This window comes from Lathamus discolor, chromosome 3 (assembly GCF_037157495.1).
Source record: "Lathamus discolor isolate bLatDis1 chromosome 3, bLatDis1.hap1, whole genome shotgun sequence".
Taxonomy (NCBI): Eukaryota; Metazoa; Chordata; class Aves; order Psittaciformes; family Psittacidae; genus Lathamus; species Lathamus discolor.
This window is the reverse complement of record NC_088886.1, coordinates 17,958,911-17,978,708: the sequence shown is the minus strand read 5'-3', so window position 1 is coordinate 17,978,708 and position 19,798 is coordinate 17,958,911. Positions and strand designations below refer to the sequence as shown.

The window sequence follows — 19,798 nt, the reverse complement described above, 5'->3', positions numbered from 1 at the left end:
TGGTACCTAAGCCCTTGGAAAATAAAAATCCATCAGCACATAAGGAGACAAAATCAAATGAATTTCTGGAACTGCTAAAGCAGGACCCTGACAAAGCCCTGGGCATCAGATCACTGATATCCAGGATACCACAAAGCCACAGGAGGAAAAAAAAAAAAAAAAAAAAGCTGCTTTGAGAGCTTTAAACCTGCTCTAGACTGGATCACTCTGCGTTAGCAATGAGAAAAGTTCATGTGAGAGAAAGTCTTTAACTTTCCAAACACATGAGTGCACATGGACTGAGCAAACAACTTTACATGTAGAAATGTACTTTACATTTCAGCCTTAATCACTCTCCCATTGCACAAGTTAAGCTAAACATTCTCCCAAGTAATTAAAAAATTTCCAGCAAATATCTGATGGTATGAAAAGAGTTAGAATGGAAACAGAACAAGCTCTCTTTGAATACATTTGGGATCTGTGCTACAAAAAAAGAAAAGAGCAGGATAGGAAGAGTTTCTGGTCCAGTATTTCCTCAGGCACAAGCTATCACGTGCCACTGTGACATAAAATTTTGCATACTGGAGCATTTGAGTTTGGAAAAAATCCAAACAGGAGACATATTCAGAAGCTTGCATTCCAGCTTACTGGATTTTTTTAAAACTCAATGCTTAACCTAAACTTTTCAATATTCACTGCTATGATGTGGGGTATGTTTCAATGGCAATTAAGTAGGTCCTTAAGATTTGTAGAGTACACCCTAAAATTAAGTATTAAACTACCACTGAAAAGTCATGAAGTGCCAGTTCTAGTATCTCTTTTTCATTTATAACTATTAATTCCCAGACAGTTTTCTGGCCCAATTTATTAGCTAAGTATCAGTTAGATATGGAAAGACACATTAAGTTACCTATATCCAGTGAACCACATCAGAGTAACAAAGAGCTTTTACCTGTTTAATTTCCTCCTTCTACCAGTTTTAAAATCCTGGGTTGTTTCAGCTGTTACCATCTAGAATGGGAAGAAGCAGCTATTTACAGGTTGTACACTAAAGCTTTTAGGTTTTCAAGTCTGAGGACCAAAACAAATATAACTGTTTTTTCTCTAATGCAGAAGAACTTATATTAAACTAGAATGAGATGGGGTGAAAGGAAACTTTGCTCAACAAATTGCTGAGCTGAAGATTCAGTTTAAAGAGGAAGGAGAGTATTTGGAGCAGAGTTACCTTGAAGTATAGTTGTAATTTTACCATATAACCGTCAACAAGTGCCTTAAGCTTCTTTAATTATAGTTTCTGTTCAGGAAATCAGGAAATTAATGTCTATAGAGTAATTCTGAATTATAGGATGACAAAAATACCATAAAATAAAAAAGAAGTTGGTCATTCTACTAACAAGGTGGTTGACTATTTTTGTTGCTACTTAAAATTTTTGTTTCTGCAGATTCTGCAACAAACCTTCAGAAAAGGACGAAGGGGAAAAGAATAGTTAGTCTCAGACAAAAATAGGTTTTTGAAGCTGTTGAAGTGCTAATATTGTTTGTACAATAACGAAGAGAAAAAAAATAATGCTGCGTAGCTGTTCTCTGGTCTTAAGAAGAGGGCCAAATAAGTATTGAACTCTATTGACTGTAATATGGATATATTTACAAAACCTAGTTTACAGCCTAGATTCATGTGCTTCCATACCCTCAGATATTACTTAACCTAAACTATAATCCTGTTTATGTTTGAAATGCTAGCACAAAAATAAGGTTGGAGGGCATTATTTCTAAGAATTAATATCTTGGTTTAGGAGCTCTGGCTCAGGCATGAGATATAGTCCTGCAATTTCAATTAAGTGATATCTTATCAAGGATTTATACCTTTCTTGATTTTATTTTCCATGTGAAAATAAGTGGTTACAGCTTAGACCAGTAGTTAGAAATAATCTCCATAAAGACCTAATGGGATGACATTTTTCATTCAGTGCACTTTTCTGATACATTACAATAAGAATGCATGATTTTATATATTTTATTTATTAACATTGTTATCTAGTAGAGTGGTAATGGTTTTGGTTTGCTCTTCTATCATGCCTTTTGAGATAAAAGTGCTCCAGAGCTCATAGCATATTTTACATCTGATTTCACAGATGATGTATCTTGTTTTCAGCTGGTGTAAATGGATGTTTAAAACAGTTTTCAGGTTCCTAAACCCCAAGTTATTTATGCTAGCAGAAAAAAATAAAATAAACAACTTACATTGCGCCTATTCTCCTGTCAGAAACAACTTATTTCCTGTTATGCAAGCTCCTTAGACAGGACTTACAGAGAATTCAAGAGACCATAGTTCTACATCAGATCCTACCATAAACTGCAATGTGGCGTTTCATAAGTCCCTTTGCTGCAACATTCTAAGCCTGTAGCTATATGGGCAATAGCCAGATCCTCTTAAATGTTCATGTTATAGCCATTAATTTTTTATTGTAAGAGTGGGGACTTTATGGCTGACTGACCTAAGATTCAGGCTTCAGCAAGCCAGTCTGAACCTAATTGCTCATCAAGATGGATAATACACAAAACTTGATTGTACAAGTAATAATTATGTCACATGTAGTGGGCAGCCTGCTATCTCATATAAATATAACACCAGAGCTTCCTTGTAAGTCTTGATTTTTGACAATTTTAGAAAAAATTAAAAAATTGGAAAAAAAAAAGCGGGGGCTGTTTGTTACAAAATGTTTTTCTTGTGAACATCATGTTACACAGAAAGTCTGGGCTTTAATGTTTTATCACAAATTTCAATCTCCCTACTGTCTTAATTTATCTACGTGATAGTCTAAAACCATGTTAGCACACTAACAAAATTATCACTGTTTCTTGCTGTAGCCCATAGAAAAACACATTCTGATTTAGTAGAAAGGTGTTAAGATAATACTGAAAAGCTTTAAACTTTCAGCTGGTATCTTTATAGTTCAGAGTAAGAGACACACAGTCCGTTTATTAGAGATTACAGGTCATTGCAGTTTTTCTAAGTATGAGGAACATAGACTTTCCTTATTATAGCTTTTTCTTTTTTCTTCTTTTTTTTTCCTCCAGAAAGACTGGGGTGGGGGCAAAAATGTTCTAGACTTTGCCTGTCCAAGACAAACCAGTGTGAAGAAATTGAGCTGTTTTAAGAATAAGAGCACGTTTCAAAAAAAAAAGCCACTACTGTCTCTTCAACTAATGTGAATCAATCTAATAAACTTGTGCTAACAGATAGCTCAAAGGGTACTTAGTTACTAAAGCTTTTACTTTTTAAGCCAGTGAGTCAGATTCACATCCCACAGGAGCAGTGATTAAAAAAGGGAACATCACCGACTAATGGCCATCACCAGCTAATGGCTCTATGTGAAATATATTCATAATGTCCAGAGGCTGGTAGAAGGATGAGTCTCCACTTGCATAAACATTGCTGCTTTACATAAACAACCATATTCATTAGATATGTTGGTACAAAACTAAGGAATAAGGTGATTAATCCAAGAAATGCTGAGCATCTGCACATTCTTGTGGAAAAGTGGTGGCTATAAGCCCTGCCACATAGATCATCCAGCAGTTCAAGATGGAAGAACAAAATGTTGAACTCTGATATTTTGCTTGCACTGTTTTTAAATCTTTACTATAAGTAAATACAGGTGCTGATATGATCACTGTCAAGAATCTAAAGTATGCATATGTAGATAAGCTACATGCATGTAAATTTTTGTGTTCAAAGTACAAGACAAAATTATATAAGATAAAATTTGTTGTAATAAAGACTTGTTCTATCTGTCCTCCAAACTGTAAACAAGCAGGGTTCAGTAATGTTTCAGGTGAAAAATACCTAATTAAAAGTAAAATCTTGGGCTGGCACATTAATCCACAATACCGTTTTCCAGCATGCAGCAGTATTTTTTACCAGTGATGTTAAGCCTCTTTGAAAATAGAGATTTCAAATAGAGAGAGGGGAGGGAGGGAATATATGAAGAATGTATTTATAATGTATTTTATTAATCCCTTTTGACTTCAGAGTGGTCATCCATGTTCAGTTAACCAGCTGTTTTTGTTATTTCCAGTAGATTTATGTGTGCTGAAAGAGCTTAATTTAGCTCTACAGAGTTCTCAGTAGACATGAATATTAGGGATTAAATGTACGGAGTAACGTTCAGATTCCCCAGATTTAGGTCCTTTGCTTGGCAATGTATAATAAATACCTCAGAAATCACTTTTCTCATTAATCAAGTGCTGATAGGCGTGGCAGTGAAGGTGTTACTCCAAATTAGTAGATTTTTCTAATAATCATTAATCTGACTGCTACAGTAAAGGTATCTGACTGACGAGCCTTAGGAGCTCACCTCATTATAAGAGAAAGCACTGCAGTTTAATAGTCTTAATTTAGCTAACAGTATATATACCTGGACAATCTTTTGAAGGTGGAACAAAATCTGTGGCCTTTGTGAGAGGCTTATTAGTTAAACATGAAAAACTTTAACATTGCAGAGAGTGTCCTTCTTTCCTCGTCAGTGCATTATTTTGTGGCACGTAGAGCAAGCGGTGACTTTCAATAGGAGATGGGAAAAAGACTGCTAAATAATTGGTATGAGATAGGGCAAAAGAGTAATTATACCAAATCATGTGTGTGGAGGGATGAATGGATAGTGCGAATCATATATATTTATATCTATGTATACATACGTATACGCCAACTATGTTTATGTATACACACTTATTGTGGTACATAAAAATGATTAATTTCAGAGCTAAGAGACCAAATTATTCACATTACAGTTTTCAGCATTACGATGACTTGAGTCACAAGATACTGAATGCCTGCAGCTCAGTGGGGCACTTCAAAAACTAGAGCTCTCTATGTTCCTCAGTTTCATATAGAGAAATGTTGATTTGTCAATGATGATAGAGAACTGAGACTTAAATTGACATAAGATCAGGTTAAAAATCCTTCAGTTCTTTAGTATTTTAATGTTATTTCACCCAAGATATGCAAAACCTTACATTCTTCAGTACGCAGCATGTAACTTCATGATGCTTGCTTCTTTTAACTTTAAATCTGAGGTCGATTTTGGTTCCAAATTCTTATCTTGGAAATTGATCTTGCTTTCAGTGAAGTTAATAACAATGCTCTGATCTCCTTTAATTGTACAAAATCAGGCCCTCACTGAACAGCAGGCATATTGAACAACAGGAATGCTACAAAGAGAATGTGGCTGCAACTTTATTTTTGAAAAGTGCTCTCTCTTATGATGGTAAACGGTGAGATCAAGAAGAAAAGTAAGATAACTTCCCCATAAAATGACTGGTTGTAAGTTAGACTACCTGCAGCAGTCTAGCATGACAGTTTTCTTTAATGCAACTTTTTGAAAGAGTATTTTGGCTACATTGGTCAAAATGTATTTCCGATGATTTTGCTCTCATATGAATGAATAAGAAAGGCCTTCATTAGGCATAAGGCTAGAAAACCCTTAATGCTTCCATAAAGTATCACCTAATACTTCCTACCACTCCCTTTTTCTTCTAAGCAAAAAATTTTGTAAATTGATTGATCTTCCAATTTTCCATTTAAATTTTCAACAACTGCTGGGAAAGCAAGCTTGCTGATGAAAAGGTCTCTCATTTGTTTTCAGTAGGTGTTGCATCTCAAACAAGAAATTTCTTAGACTGATCATAGTCAGATATGATTATTCAATTTCAAATTAATCCAAATGGAGTAAAAATATTTTAGTCCCATAAATCATCATCTCTACCTGGGGCTGAGAGGAGTGAAAAGTCACTGCAATGTATGTGACTAAAGAAATAACTTTTCAGGCACACATTGTTGTAAACAATTAGTAGACTTCTGTGATTTATTCTTCACAATAACATTCAGACCATAGTAGAAAAAATAGAAGAGGATGAAATGGGGTCATTATATCACTTAAAGATCCTCAAGTTTTATTGTTGGCTTGTTGTACAAATGCTGCCTTCTGCAGCAAGATCTGTAGAACACCCAGCTGCTTGATTCCGTGTTTCCCATTTAACGTTTTCACTCACAGTGTTTCAGCAATTCATGAACAAGCACCCCAAACACAGCAACTCTGATGAACTCAGTGTCTGTTGTGGAAGTTAGCTTTCACTGGGGGTGGATCAGTTTACTGAAAATATAGCATACTTTGTGCCTCCACCCCACACCCTAGCCCTTTAATTATGTACATGTTTTAGAGAGAAAAATGTTTGAAGGCAAAAATTTGTAGGTACTTTTGCTATGGAATTCTGATAATTAGACAGCATCACCGCAGCATCTAAGACTACAGTTCTGTCGCTACACTGAAATACAGAGAGGAAGAGATAGAAGTCAAATGCTTCTATTCTCAAAGCTAGGTCTCTGAGAATATGGTAAAGCTGATAGAGCACATGTTTAAAAAAAAGTAACTACTTGTATGGATGGAGTTGAGCACTGACAGTAGTCTGTAAAGTCTGATATCTAAATGGATTGCTCCTACGAATTTATTTCTTTTATCTTGTAAATGAAGGTAGGGCCATCTTATCTTTGTTTCTGCATACTTAATGTGTCAGTGTCACTCATGTTTGAAAATGCAGACTATAAGGTTTTGACTTCACTTCTTTTTATAGCATTCTTTTACGATGACATTTTTAAATAGTTAGATGTGGGTTTTTCTAGGAAAGAAGTTATTTTTGTTTCTTCTGACAGACTTTCTTGTCAGATACATGTCTCTGAACTACTCTATGTCTTTTTTTCAAAATCAGATCTATCTCACATTGGCCTTCATTTGATATGGATCCATGACTGATTTAGATGCTACAACACAACGTCCTTCACTTATCACATACATTCTTCTGCCAGTCATGAATTTACTTCACATGCATACACTTGCTTAATCTCTGAAAGAAATCATTACAACTTGAAACTGACATAGTCTTTCAACAAGATTCCCAAACAGTGAATCATGCCATATTCCACTCTCTTCCCACTCTGTGCACTACACAATTTTAACACTTAATGAAAGGTACACAGAGAATGCACTTGAATTCAGATGTGAACAACAATGCAGATTGCTGTTGACAAAGCCCTTACCTTTTCAAATGCAGGATGGTCTCTAAATAGCACAGAAATTGTAGCCCATAACAGCCCAACTCCTGTCTTCCAACATATGGTATATGCCCTATTTTCTTTACCTTGCTTTTTACACAATGCTACATGTAGTTCATGGTTCTGTTGCCTAGGCTTGGCTAGCGTATCTGTGAGGTGACACAGGGATCATGCTTGGAACACCCTGCAGCCCTTGATTAACTCGTTCCAGTCAAGTATCTCTCCCTCCCTGCTGCCGGCAGCCTTGGCAAGCCTGCACACATGGGTGTTTTCTGGGCTGCAATGGAGCAGACAGCCGCTCTCTTGGAGGTTTGATTTCTCTTTCGTTTGCCTACCTTCTCAGTGGCAGGCAAGGCTTTAGGGGCAACAAGCCCTCCCCCAACAGCCCCCATGGTACCTCACCCCAGGGACAAGCACAACTTGAAGAAACAGTGTAGGGTTAAGCGTGGGTGGATGACCAGTCAGGCTGGACTTTGATATGCATCTTTACAGGTGTTTCCTTCGCCAAACCTCCCTCTTTGGATGTCTGTCTTCCACTGGAGATAGTTGAAATTAAGAAATTAACTCCTGGCCAAAAAGGAGTCCCAAACCCACACAGCTCCAGGGGAGATGAAGGTAGCAGAGGAAGCAGAAGTAATCCTTGGCAGTGAAATCAGACAGACAAGCAAGTAGTCTGGACACCTAAATGAAGACGGCTGTTTGGGACCATTCCCTTGGGAATGGGCCACGGGGTTTGGGAGGCATCACACTACCAGTGTTTTGTACAAAATGCAAAAGAACCAGCCAAAGCAAAGCAAAACAGCCAGGCTCCTGTCTGACATCCCAGTATTTTTCTGAGTCATCCAGCCCAATATGAGGGTATCCTCTAGTCTGGGAGGGCTGAACGCTGGAAATGAACCGTCAAGGCTTAAAAGAATCTTCTCTATTTAGCATACCTCATGCTTGCTTGTTGCAATCGCCCATTAAGCCCACATTAATTGCATTGATTTATTTGATGTTTGTATGCAAAGGGTTTGGAGTGTCCCCCTCTTGGCTTCTGCTTCGCACAGAAACACCACCCTGTCCAACCTGTGTCAGTTTTACTGTCCAGGCACCGTTTTACTGCCATCCATTACAGTGACTGTGATCTAAACAACTCAGCTGCCCCCATCCTGTGTCCTACCATCTCTCACCCCGGTCGGCACAGAGGGAAAATAGAGTGCTCTTAAACCCGGGAAATACTCTGCTGATAGGCACATAAATCTCTTCTGCAGAGCGCTACCATTTAACTAGCACGACAAGGTGATGCTCACTGGGTGAGGTATTCCCACAGCGAGTAAATCTCTCAGGACTCCCAGTTTTGGTTGATTGTTTCTCCCCAGAGTTAGAAGAGGGAAAAAAAAAAAAAAAAAAAAAAAAAAGGAAGATACTGAAAATCAGGTAGAACTTTTGAAACGCACTTACCCATGTAATCCTCTACACCTAGGAAGGGAAGGGGTTATGACTGCAAGTAAACTTTCTTGAGCAGCTTGGTGCGGCAGGATCCCAACCGCAGCAGCGTCAGAGTCGGGTAATTCAGGAGAAATGGCTGGGATTTGTTTCACTATCCGAGTCCCGTGCGAAGGGCCCCGGGGCAGAAGGATGTGTGTGCAGTGGGGGGGGCGGGCTGGAGCAGGGGAGGCAGGTCTGCAGGGACGGTGACGGGAAAACCTCCTGGAGAAGAGACACTGGGAGAAGGACGCTTAGATAAGAAGAGTAGACGGGAGTTTCGAGCTGCCGGGAGTAGAGGAGAGCTAGAGGAAGGATGAATTTTGGATTGCACGCCTGAAGGGCTTCTTCACTCCCCTTTTCCCTACATCAGCCAGCAATTTGGAGGCGGAGGGGGGAGGAGGCGACTGGGAAGCATTCTCAGGAGCGCGGTATGGAAGGAGGCATTGATCTTTCCCGTCCTCTGCTTGCCACCAGGCAATAAATTCGTATCTCTTACTGGCATCTCTACCCGCTCGCAAGCTTTTAGCACCTTCCTTGTGATGTCTGCGCTCACTACTTTGGAGACACGACTGTACACACGCGCACACACACACCTATCCTGCACACCACACGATAGAGTTAAATAAAGCCCAGTGAATATCTCCTAGCGAAAAGTAACGTTACCTGCCTACCTTCTGCTACTGAACGTGGGAGGATCTCTGCCGCTAACTAGAAATACAGAAATACTGGAAGTATTAAACACGAATAGAGCCCTGAAAGCCCTGAAGGTACTTTTCCTTTTTTTTTCAATTAAAAAAAAAAAAAAAAGTATTTATTTCTTAGTGCTCTCCTCTGTTTTTCTTACAAAGTACAGAAGCCCCTACTTGATTCAAAAGATAGTCTATGATACAAAACGCGGCAGGTACGTATATATGTTGGGCGTTCGTTCCTGCGCTCCTCAGGCCAGGGAAAAATGCAGATATTCCAGAAAATAGTGATACATAAAACCAGGAGGTGTAGCGGGATTCAGGAATGCAGGAAGGGCGTGAAGCGGGAGCAGGAGCGGCAGGGCAGGAGCAGCCGCTGATCCCCCCTCCAGCCGCAGCCCGCGCAGCCCGGCGCGCTGCCGCCTTCGAGCACAAGCGACAAGACAGATTTAATTAAGCCTGGAAATCCTTTCCTATTCCTTCTGGAGAATAATTCCCCACTCGTAATCCAAGCTTCTTCAGGGAGTCAGAAAGAATAATGAACTTTTCCACCTTATCTCCCCACGCAGACTTCCAGACACTCCTTTAGACACGCTCATGACTCCCTTAACCACCAGTGATTTCTGTCCACCCTCCAACACGCGGAGAAATACTGAGCCCTTCCAGAATCCATAAGAGCAGCTGTATCTGCAAGGGTTAAACTAGAGAATGTACCAGGTACAGTGCCTGATGAAAACATTAATAAAAGGTGATGAATAAGCAGGATGATAGTAAAGACTGTGGGAGTGAGACTGCGGTGCGGATTGCAACTCAGCGCCGAAAGCGGTGACTAACGTACGGAATGGATGTAGGCAAGCAGGATTGGTGCTTCGTAATTTCTTCGAGTTTAGAAAGTAGAGCCCGCCAGGATACTGAAAGGTTCAGAAGCAAGGCGAGGCCACTGAGACGTTGCTTTGCTTTGTTTTTCCTGAAAACAAGCAATCTGAACGTGAATTAAAGCCTACTTACCGGGTGAAATTGCAGGAAGCGAGGCAGCTGTTAGAAAATGCATCCCGACTCTAAGCATATAGTCCATGATCATCGGCTTCAAGCTAAAGGAGAGCTCTGCATGGTGGTGGGACTTTGGAAACCATCAGCAGCTCTGTGTAGCACAGCAGCAAGTATAACAAAACCATTCACACCGTGCGTGCCTCTGTGTGTGTGTGTAGTGGGGAGAGAGGCTCAAGACCAAAGGGCGGGGGGAGTGGGGGGGGGGGGGGAAGGGAGGAGAAAAGAAGGAAATCCGAATAGCAAGAAGAGTTGAGGGGAGGGTTAGGATGTACTGGGGTTGGGGTGGGCTTTTTGGTGCTGGTGGTAGTGATCCTCAAGGAAAGGATAGCAAATTGTGGGATCTCAACAGCGGGCAGAAAGAGATGGGTTTTACCAAGCCAGGTAGAGCAATGACAAAACAGCACAGAGAAGTGGGAGGCTGTAGCGAGGCGAGGCGGTCCGGAGAGGAGAGAGAGTGGGTCTCATCCCGCCAGCTGCGGCAGAGGGGCGGGCTGGGGCGCTAGGGAGGAGACACCGGGTGAAGCCCGAAGCTGCCTTCCCCGCGGAGCTCCCCGCGCGGGGGTCAGGATTTGCAGGACTTCGCCAATCTCCCTCGGGGAAGGAGGGAGGAGGGAGAGGGGGAGGGGGCCGCCTGCGTGGCTGGGCTTGGGGAGTCGCGGAGCTGGGGGGGGGACGGCCCCGGTTCGGCCGCTTCACCAGGGGGGAGAGACATGGCAGGGGGGGTGGGAGGGGTGTTGGGGGAGAGCACGGTACTGTCAAGGGCAGCCCACGGGGCTGGGGCACAGCCCGTGGGAGCACGGCACGGGGCCGGGGTAGCTAGCTAGCTGGCTGCTGTGTGGCGCAGCATCCGCTCCTCCTCCTCTTCCACCCGCAATCCTGCGAGCCACAGCGGCGGTATCTACCGGGTAAGAGGACCCCAGCTTCCAGCCTCTCCCTCTCTCCTCGGCCAAGCCTTTGTTTCAGATTTTTATTATTATTAATTTTTCCGCAACCAGGCTCCCCCGGAGCAGGTTCTCCCTGCTCGCACTCTGCGCCTGCTTGCTCGCCCGGCTGTGGCCGCTCCACCTTCTCTGTCCCGGACTGAGCCTGCTCTCCTTCCCCGACAGGGAAAGGCAGCAGAGGGGCCCCCCTTTCGTCGGGAACCGGCTTCTCGGAGCTATGCAGGGAGGCGGACGTCACGGCGATAAGCATTTGCGGAGTGAGGGGAGAGGGATGGGCGCAAATGTTCCTGCTAATCACTAATGCACCCTCCCTGCCCTGGGTAAGCAAAGCATCCTCCCTTCATCCCCCCTTTTCGCGGCGCTTCTGGGCTCTCTGTATGGAAATCACGAGATGGCTAGGTGGAAAAATCTCTTTTCCTCGCATAGCGGCTCCAGAATGTGTGCTGAATTTCAAGGTGTGTGTGGGAGGGGAAGGCAGCGACAGCATTTATGAAGCTTAGTGCCCCCTCCCCTACATATGTGCTGTAAGCAGACACTCGCGTTTATAGCTAATAAAAACGTATTTCCCTATGTATAGTTAGGAGGAGAGCTTGGTACTAGTAAACTGAAAGTCAGTCCGTGTCAGGGAATAGCCTGCAAAAGCTTTGGCATCTCTGCATGTAAGGCACACCATGCTTCCCATGATCACAGTGACCATATAGACTATGTGATGCACATACCTTGGACAATATGGAGTAACCATCAGTAATACACCAGCACTTGTTCGTTGTGCTACATGTAGTCTTTGAAAGAGACTGTAATTGCTTTTGAGCTTTTTGACCGAGGTTTTTGTCTTCTCTCAGTTATCTAAGTTCCGGTGTGAAGCATTCAGGTACATTTGCAGTTCTGTCAGTTTTATGTTTCCAGAATCTGTTGTGAGAGCAATCTTCAGCAACTGAAGAAACCCAAGATTACCCTGGCATCACATTGGTTTGTTCCTGTCAGCATGGTTATATATATATATATATATATATATATATATATATATGCACATATATGTGTATATATATATTTTACTAAAGAATTGTGGAGTGGTCTGATATTACCAATGATTCAGCATGCTTTGGTTTTGGTTGTCTTTTTACTTTACAGCAGATGAGAGAAAAGGACCAAAGGAAGGATATTATGGTTAGTAAAGAAAAAAATGCAGTGTTCAAGTGTAGTAGCTGTTGCATATGTATGATTTATTATGCAGTTATAAAATTGTAAGGCTTAGCATCTTGCCTCTTTGCCTTAGAGTACAATTTCTCTTGCAGCAACAAGTAGCGCAGGCTCTTCTTCCCCTCTTTCTTCCCTCTCCTACCTTCAGCCCATCCTGACGAAATGCCAGTTACAAAGGTCAGCCTGTTTATGTAAAGATCACTGTGCTTCTTGACAAAGACTGCTGCACATGAAGCCTGCAATGACTATCAAATAGAGTTTTGGATTCAAGACACTCAATAAGAGTACTGTCCATTTTCTAGAACTGATAGAATCCCAGAAAACAAAAGACAAAGAGACATAGTGTGTGAATGGGATAGATCAACAGTGCCAGGGTGCACATGGGCAGCAATATCTTCATAGCAGTGTTTGTTACTGCAAATACTAGCAAGAGCCAATGGACCTTTATATATGTGTGCATGTGTGTGTGTATATATAAGAGATTTTCTGATATGTTAATGCTTTTTTGCTCTTCTCTTTACATTTCTTGCTAGCTCTAATGATGTCCTAGGCTGAATCTGTTCTGCGGCTACTTCACAGCAAAGGTAGCGTAAATCAGCCAAGGGGAATTCTGAGTCTGAACAGTTCCACCCTCCCCAAAAAAGTGAAGAGATCGACTTCACTCAGCTTTGGCTTAGAACTTCAGTTTTCATTTCATAGCATCCAGAGGTGCAGTGGACATAATCTGATCTTTATTTCAGTGTGGTCCCTTTCCTTCCCTGCTGACTTCTTTAAACTAGAGAACAGTGCAACTTTGTTTCCTGAACCAGTATCACCTATCTTGGTCCTTTCCCACTTTAAATCTAATAAGCATAATCTGATGTTATTTACTTATGTATATATGACTAATAGCTAAATGTTAAAAAAGTTGTCTTCCACTGTGGTCAATTCCAAGACCTAGTCGCCACCACAGTTCCATTTTAGCCCTTGAAATAGTCTTGAAGCAGACTTAAAGTGTAGTAGGGGATGATGATGCCTGTGGTTCAATGGTGTTAACAATCTATGGCCTTAGAATATATTACAAAATCTCATCATAGGCCAGAATACTGAAATTGTAAACAATGGAACAAACTGCATTTGAATGGGGCATAAACTTGTACTACCCACTGAAAATGTTAAATTCAAACTTAGGACCCAGTCTTAATGGAGGAGCTGCACAGAAATATTTGAGGGAGAATAGGCATATCAAATCCTCCCACCCTAAAAGCCTTGTGGCTGTGAATCACAGGTCATTAGATTCCTTTGTCCTGTAAATCTGAGTTAAATAGCAGTGTGTATCTGTGTTGCTAAATGCACCTTTTAATGGCATATCCCACAACATTTTGATTTTTACTTCATATAATCAGCCTTTTGACCCTCTGTCTTCCAGAACCTGCTGTGCTCCTCTTCAGCTACCGAAAAAGGTAAGTAATTTATTAAGCCAGTTCAGCAGTTACCCTTAGTTTGCAACAGGCAAACCTATTATGCAAACAATACTGTCACCTTCTTCAAGTGCCTTCCTTCTCGCAGCTATAATGAATTCCCTGCATGCTACTCTGTTGTAAATTCTCAGTCTAAAAATTCCATCCACTACACATTTTGTCAGGGGAAATTGTACTTGACTTTTGAAACAGTTGGGAGGAGCAAAATGATAACCTACTAAAGTGCCTTGCCCTTAAACGAAATTGTGGTGAAGTAATTAAAGTTAGAGCAAAAGACTTAAACTTTGGACTGCTTATGTTCTTAGTGGTTTTGCTTGGGTGAGGTTTTTTTAGAAGTCTGATTTGAATGTCAAATTTGCATATTCTGCTAGAAAACACAGTGAATGCTTAATTGCTTATGTCCAGTGTTCATATTTTGGTTTGAAAACAACATGTCACATATTCCTGGGTTTCATTTCTAGTTACTATTCGCAACCAGAAATTGAACTGTGTATCTAATCAAATCTTGTATTTATTCATTATAGAAACAAATATGCTGTACTTAGAATTTTGCCTTATACACATATCAGAGAAACATGTAATTGCAAAACAGTCCAGGCTGAAAAATCCTCAAAAGATCACCTCATCCAACCTTTCATGGGAAAGGGATCCTAGATAAAATTATGTATCACCCTGTTCAATATCATCTTGAAAACCTCCAGTGAACAGGACTCTACCATGTCCCTGGGGAGGTTGTCCAGTGAATGATTGTTTTTACTGTAAAAAAATTATTTCTTATGTTGAGATGAAACTTCTCCCAGTGCAGCTTTTACTGATTGCCCCTTGTCTGCTACATGTAGTTCCTTGTGACGACAAGGTTTCTATATTTTTTATAGCCGCTCAGAAAGTACTGGATACTATGATGAGGTCCTCTCAAGCCTTCTCTTCTCCACAGAGAAAAGACCTAACTACTTCAGTATTTTCTCTCAGGGTAGGTTCTCCAGCCTTTGATCATTCTGTGGCCTTTGTTTGGACCCTCCCCAGTCTGGTCATTTTCTCAAATTGTGGGGACCTGAACTGGACCTCCACTGGACACATGATGAGTAGAATGGGATAATCACATCTCTATCTCCCTACTGCTCTTAGTAATGCCCCTGTAGATGCAGCTCAGGATCTGATTTGCTTTTGTTGCTGCAGTGGCACTGCTGACTCATGTTCAGTTTATTGTCCACCAGCAACATATTTCAACCTGTGCATTTTTGCTTTAACGGAGATATGATTCACTTGAATAAAATTATATCCACTGACTTTTTATTTTCTAGCAGAGGAGACTATTTTTAGAATTTTCCAACATTTCACTTACAGGGAATGAACTAGTACTGTAGAATTTCTTTAATTTCTCAAAAAAAAAAAAAACAGATCAAAGAAATAGAACATTAACAATGATTGTATACTCATTTGTCCGTTGGAAGCAAAGGACAAGCTTAAAGGGTTTGTTTTTCAGGTTCTTGTCATCATTAAAAAAACAGTCTTCTGAGATAGGCTAACTTCTTTGAAGAAATGGTATTTCTCTACTGCTTTCAGAACATATTAATTTCAAGACCTGTAAGCTCACATGAACTTGGTAGACATTGCTAGACACACATGTCTAGAAGAGATACAATAGCATTTGAGATGTGGAAGCATGAACATCTCTAAGGGTTGGCAATCTACTGCCTCCTTTTCATGGAAGATTTAAGTCTATTCTGTAGAATTTTCACAGCTATTATTAAGTGCACTAGTAGGGTGCTAGAAGGTACTCTCTTTGCACTATAAATAAACACAGCAGCCTGAATCCGAAACTTTGTCTCTGCATGAACAGAGGGATTTAATGGCTGGACTATGGTAGATACTGTTTATAATTGTAAATTCTCCTTATGAAGCAAATGATAGCTGTTATTACACAGCTTGATAGGTATAATCAGATTACTTCTTTAAAGGGTTCCCAACCCTGACATTAGAACAGAAGATGAAGTAATTGTCTTCAAATCCACGGGACAATGACAATAATAATGTGTTACAATACTGTTACTGATTTTTATTTGTTTTTCTTTTTTAAGTTGAGGCGTATTCTGGCCCTATTTCCATTACCAATGGCCATACAGGGAAAAATATGGGCTTGGCATTTTTGAAATACCTCTGATATATTCAGGTGTTCACTTTTCCTTGCTAGTTGAACTTTACTGTTACTTTTAAGAAAATGAAAAAAATAATTGTAGAGAAAAAAGTAAAAAGATAAAGGAAGAAGCCTTGTGGCAGAGAGTCCTATGCATCTAATGCCTAAAAGTGCAATGTATACTTCCAATAGTTGATATGATGGAAATGGAACAGAGCACTGACTTTACAAGCAGTGTGAGACACACTGGCCTAACACTTCAGCAGAGTTGTAGAGTAATGAAGGTGTTTGGTGTTTAAATACAGAAGCCATGCTTCTTCTATCAAACTTCTATTTCCCACCTGAACTTAGTGCTGTCTCACAAACTTAAATAAATATAATCTAGCTGGTAGTGTTGTGTTACTTCTGGTCAGAATTGAGTCCCTTCCAGACTCGAGGCATTACCACAGAAAATATCTGCTCCATAGAGGTCAGAGTCTGAAAGGCATTTGAATTAATGATGGAGGACAGAATAAGTGTTGAAATAGAAGACTCCTCAATGTATTTTCTGTGGTGCATGTAAAAGATCATGACCTACTTTGAGACAGGATGAGTTTTTGGAAGGTTGATGGAGTCAAATGAAGTTCTGTTATGTCTGATGTCTGGCACAAAAGACAGACTTGTGTAAGTTCTAGCAAAAGCAATGGTGTATTCCAGGTGTAAGAGATCCTGAATACAATATATGTACTTTCCTTTTATGAATGTTTGCAGAAGGAAAATATGTATTCACAAAAATCATACAAGAAATTTGTCATGGACCAAAAAGGAAAAACAGACAGGTACCAGAGAAATTCTCAGTTGATGCTTTGCAGTGTCAAGGAATTACACACTAGCAAGGCAGTTTTATAGGGTGGTTATGATGGGAAGAAAAGGTCATGTAGAGAAAGCAATTTGGTTTTGGAAAATAGATTACTTTACAGATACTGGTTCAAATTGACTGTTATTCCCTGAATTACATCTGGTGCATTATCTCAGTAGATGTGGTTATCTCCCATAGAAATGAGCTAAGCAAAAGATCTGTAGTAAGATTTGAAAATAACCTTTGTTATTATATGTCATTACCTCATAAGAATCAAAATACATGGGTTACTAATGACAATGAACAAGAACAATACAGTTTTTTGAACAGTCTGTTTAATGCATTTTTAGTGTCTAGCATGCACTTAAAATACAGCAATATTACAAGCATTTATCATTTGCCTGGGCTGTGGAGCTAATGAGATAGAAAAAGCATGCAGAACCTGAATGGATGAACTCCATTTACCTAATTTCCAATTCAAACACAATGATATGAAAAATAAGTAATATATGTATAAAGTCGTCGTCTTTTTTTTTTTTTTTTTTTTTTACAGTTCTTGTCTTGCAACAGCTTGGGTTGGGGTTGGATCATTATGGCACACAACAGGTATGCGCTTTTGTCAGCAGCAGCCGTCACTCTTGTAATGTTTCTGCTTCGTCCCAGCTGGTTGGTGGCCAATACCAAGAAGATATCAGGTTCTTCTCAGTCACAAAGAAAAGGAGGCAGCAAAATAGATGTCTGTTACATAATTTATTTGATTACATTCTCCATTTGTCAAAACAATAGAGCACAAGGCCCAAATGTATTTTCTGAAGCACTCTGGAATCTGCTTGGTTTTAAGCATGCATTATATCTTTGATTACTCTCTAGCATGTGTTTTGCTGAATCACATGGCAGCAGTAATGTATACATTTCAGGCAGTGCAAATGTCTTTACCAGAAAGCCATATTTTCAGTTGCATTTCTTTAAATGACATTGAAGTGTTAAAGTAAATAAAATCTGAGGACCTGATCCTAAAAACTTGTGCATCCAGTTTTGAGCTAACTGTCTTGATTTTGCTCAACCTCAGAAATAACATTCACTTTTTGACAGAAATCTCTGACACAGCAGAACACTAAGTTGTGTTCCTGTTTTGAACGTTAGGAGACCAGTCATCTGTTTCCTTGTTTGTTTTGTTGGTTTTTTGGTTGTTTTTTTTTTTTTTTATATAAAAGACATGAAAAGCAACACTGGCAAAACACATTAAAAAGGGATAATCTCAATGTCCCCATTAGTTGTGCACTATACATTGCTAGGTAAAAAGAAAAAAAACAAACAAAAAACAAACAACAAAAAAACCAAACAAAACCACAAGAAAATCCAAAACAAACAAACAAGAAAAACCAACACCCAGACCTGACAGAACAACCCCTAAGTAACTGTTCTCATTGAGCACTCTTTGGACTGTCTAAAGGCAGTAAAAGGTCTTTTCTACCAACTACTGGAATTTATTGGACAATTCATTGTCAGTATATAAAGTAATTTGCAGTTACTTTTTTGAGACAATTATGTGCTCTTAGAGTCTGAATAATTTTGTAGCTAAAACCGAATGTGTATATTAACCTGCATATGGTTGTATGGAGTTAACTAATCTTTGCCTTCTAATTGTACCTTACAGTTAATGCTCCAGTTATTGTCTACTCTTAAGTAAGCATAGCATGATTTTATTTTTTTCAAATTCAGTAGTCAGCATTACCATCTTGTCATTGCAAAGAACTGCATAAATAGCAAAAAAACCCAAACCAACTAATTATGAGTACATGAAGAAAACACAGCTTCTTTGATTTTTTGAATGAGTAAAACAATTGTCTCTGGAAAATTATGAAAAAATGGGAAAACAAGGACAAGGATATTTACTTTGTTCTTCTCACAAAAATAAAAGAACTTCTCAAACATGAATTTTCCTTTCACAACAGAAGAAGAAAAGATCAGTAAAGTCTAACAAAAAAAAGCTCCACTGCTACACCCTCAAAACAAATTACTCACTAAAAAAGTGACCTCACCACCAAAATTGTGATTGGAAAAATATACTGAATCTGTATGTAGTTTAGCTTGCTATATAACAGTCAAACCTGTTGCTTAATAATATTTATTTTTCTGTAGGCCTCTGTACTGGGTCTGGCTTTGGTAGAGCATGGGGTTGTGTTTTACATTTATGACTAAAAGAGCGTTGATAACACACCCATGTTTTAGCTATTGTTGAACAGTGCTTACAGAGCATCAAGGCTGTCTCTCCATACACCCTCCCAGCCCAAAGGCCAGAGGGTGGGGGTGGGCAAGAGTTTGGGAAGGGACACACCCAAGCCAAGACCTTAACTGACCTGCAAGGTATTCCATACCTGTGCTAGTTTTGGTTGGGATAGAGTTAATTTTCTTCATAGCAGCTGGTATGGGGTGATGGTTGGATTTCTGCTGGAAACAGTGTTGATGATACAGGGATATTTTAGCTGTTGCTGAGCAGTGGTCACACAGAGTCAAGGCCTTTTCTGCTTCCTACACTATCTTACCAGTGAGTAGGCTGGAAGTGCATAAGGCTTTGGTTGGGGGGGGGGGGTTGGGGGTGGGAAAGAGGTGAGGACAGCCAGGGCAGCTAATCTCAACTGAACAAAGGGGTATTCCAATCATACGATGTCATGCTCAGCATGTAAAGCTGTGGGGAAGAAGACAGAAGTAGAAGGATGTTTGGAGTGATGGTATTGTTTTCCCAAGTAGCTGTTACATGTGATGGATCCATGTTTCCTGGAGATGGCTGAACACCTGCCTGCCGATGGCAAGTAGTGAATAAATTCCTCATTTTCTTTACTTGTGTGCACAGTTTTTGCTTCACCTATTAAAATGTCTGTATCCCAGCCCATGAGTTTTCTTACTTTTACTCTTCTAAATCTTTCCTTCA

General features: G+C 40.1%; 1 protein-coding gene across 2 annotated transcripts in view; it reads right to left on the bottom strand.

The window, feature by feature from the left end:
• BRINP3 (BMP/retinoic acid inducible neural specific 3) overlaps positions 1-10,430 on the bottom strand; it is a 211,659-nt gene extending 201,229 nt beyond the window's left edge. The window contains exon 1 of one of the 2 annotated variants that reach the window (XM_065672591.1): positions 10,252-10,430. The gene's annotated coding sequence lies outside the window, so the exon portion shown is untranslated. Of the gene's footprint in view, positions 1-8,530; positions 8,567-10,251 lie in introns of those variants that run through there. The other variant, XM_065672592.1, reaches the window with a different exon arrangement.
• Positions 10,431-19,798: the final 9,368 nt, after the last annotated feature.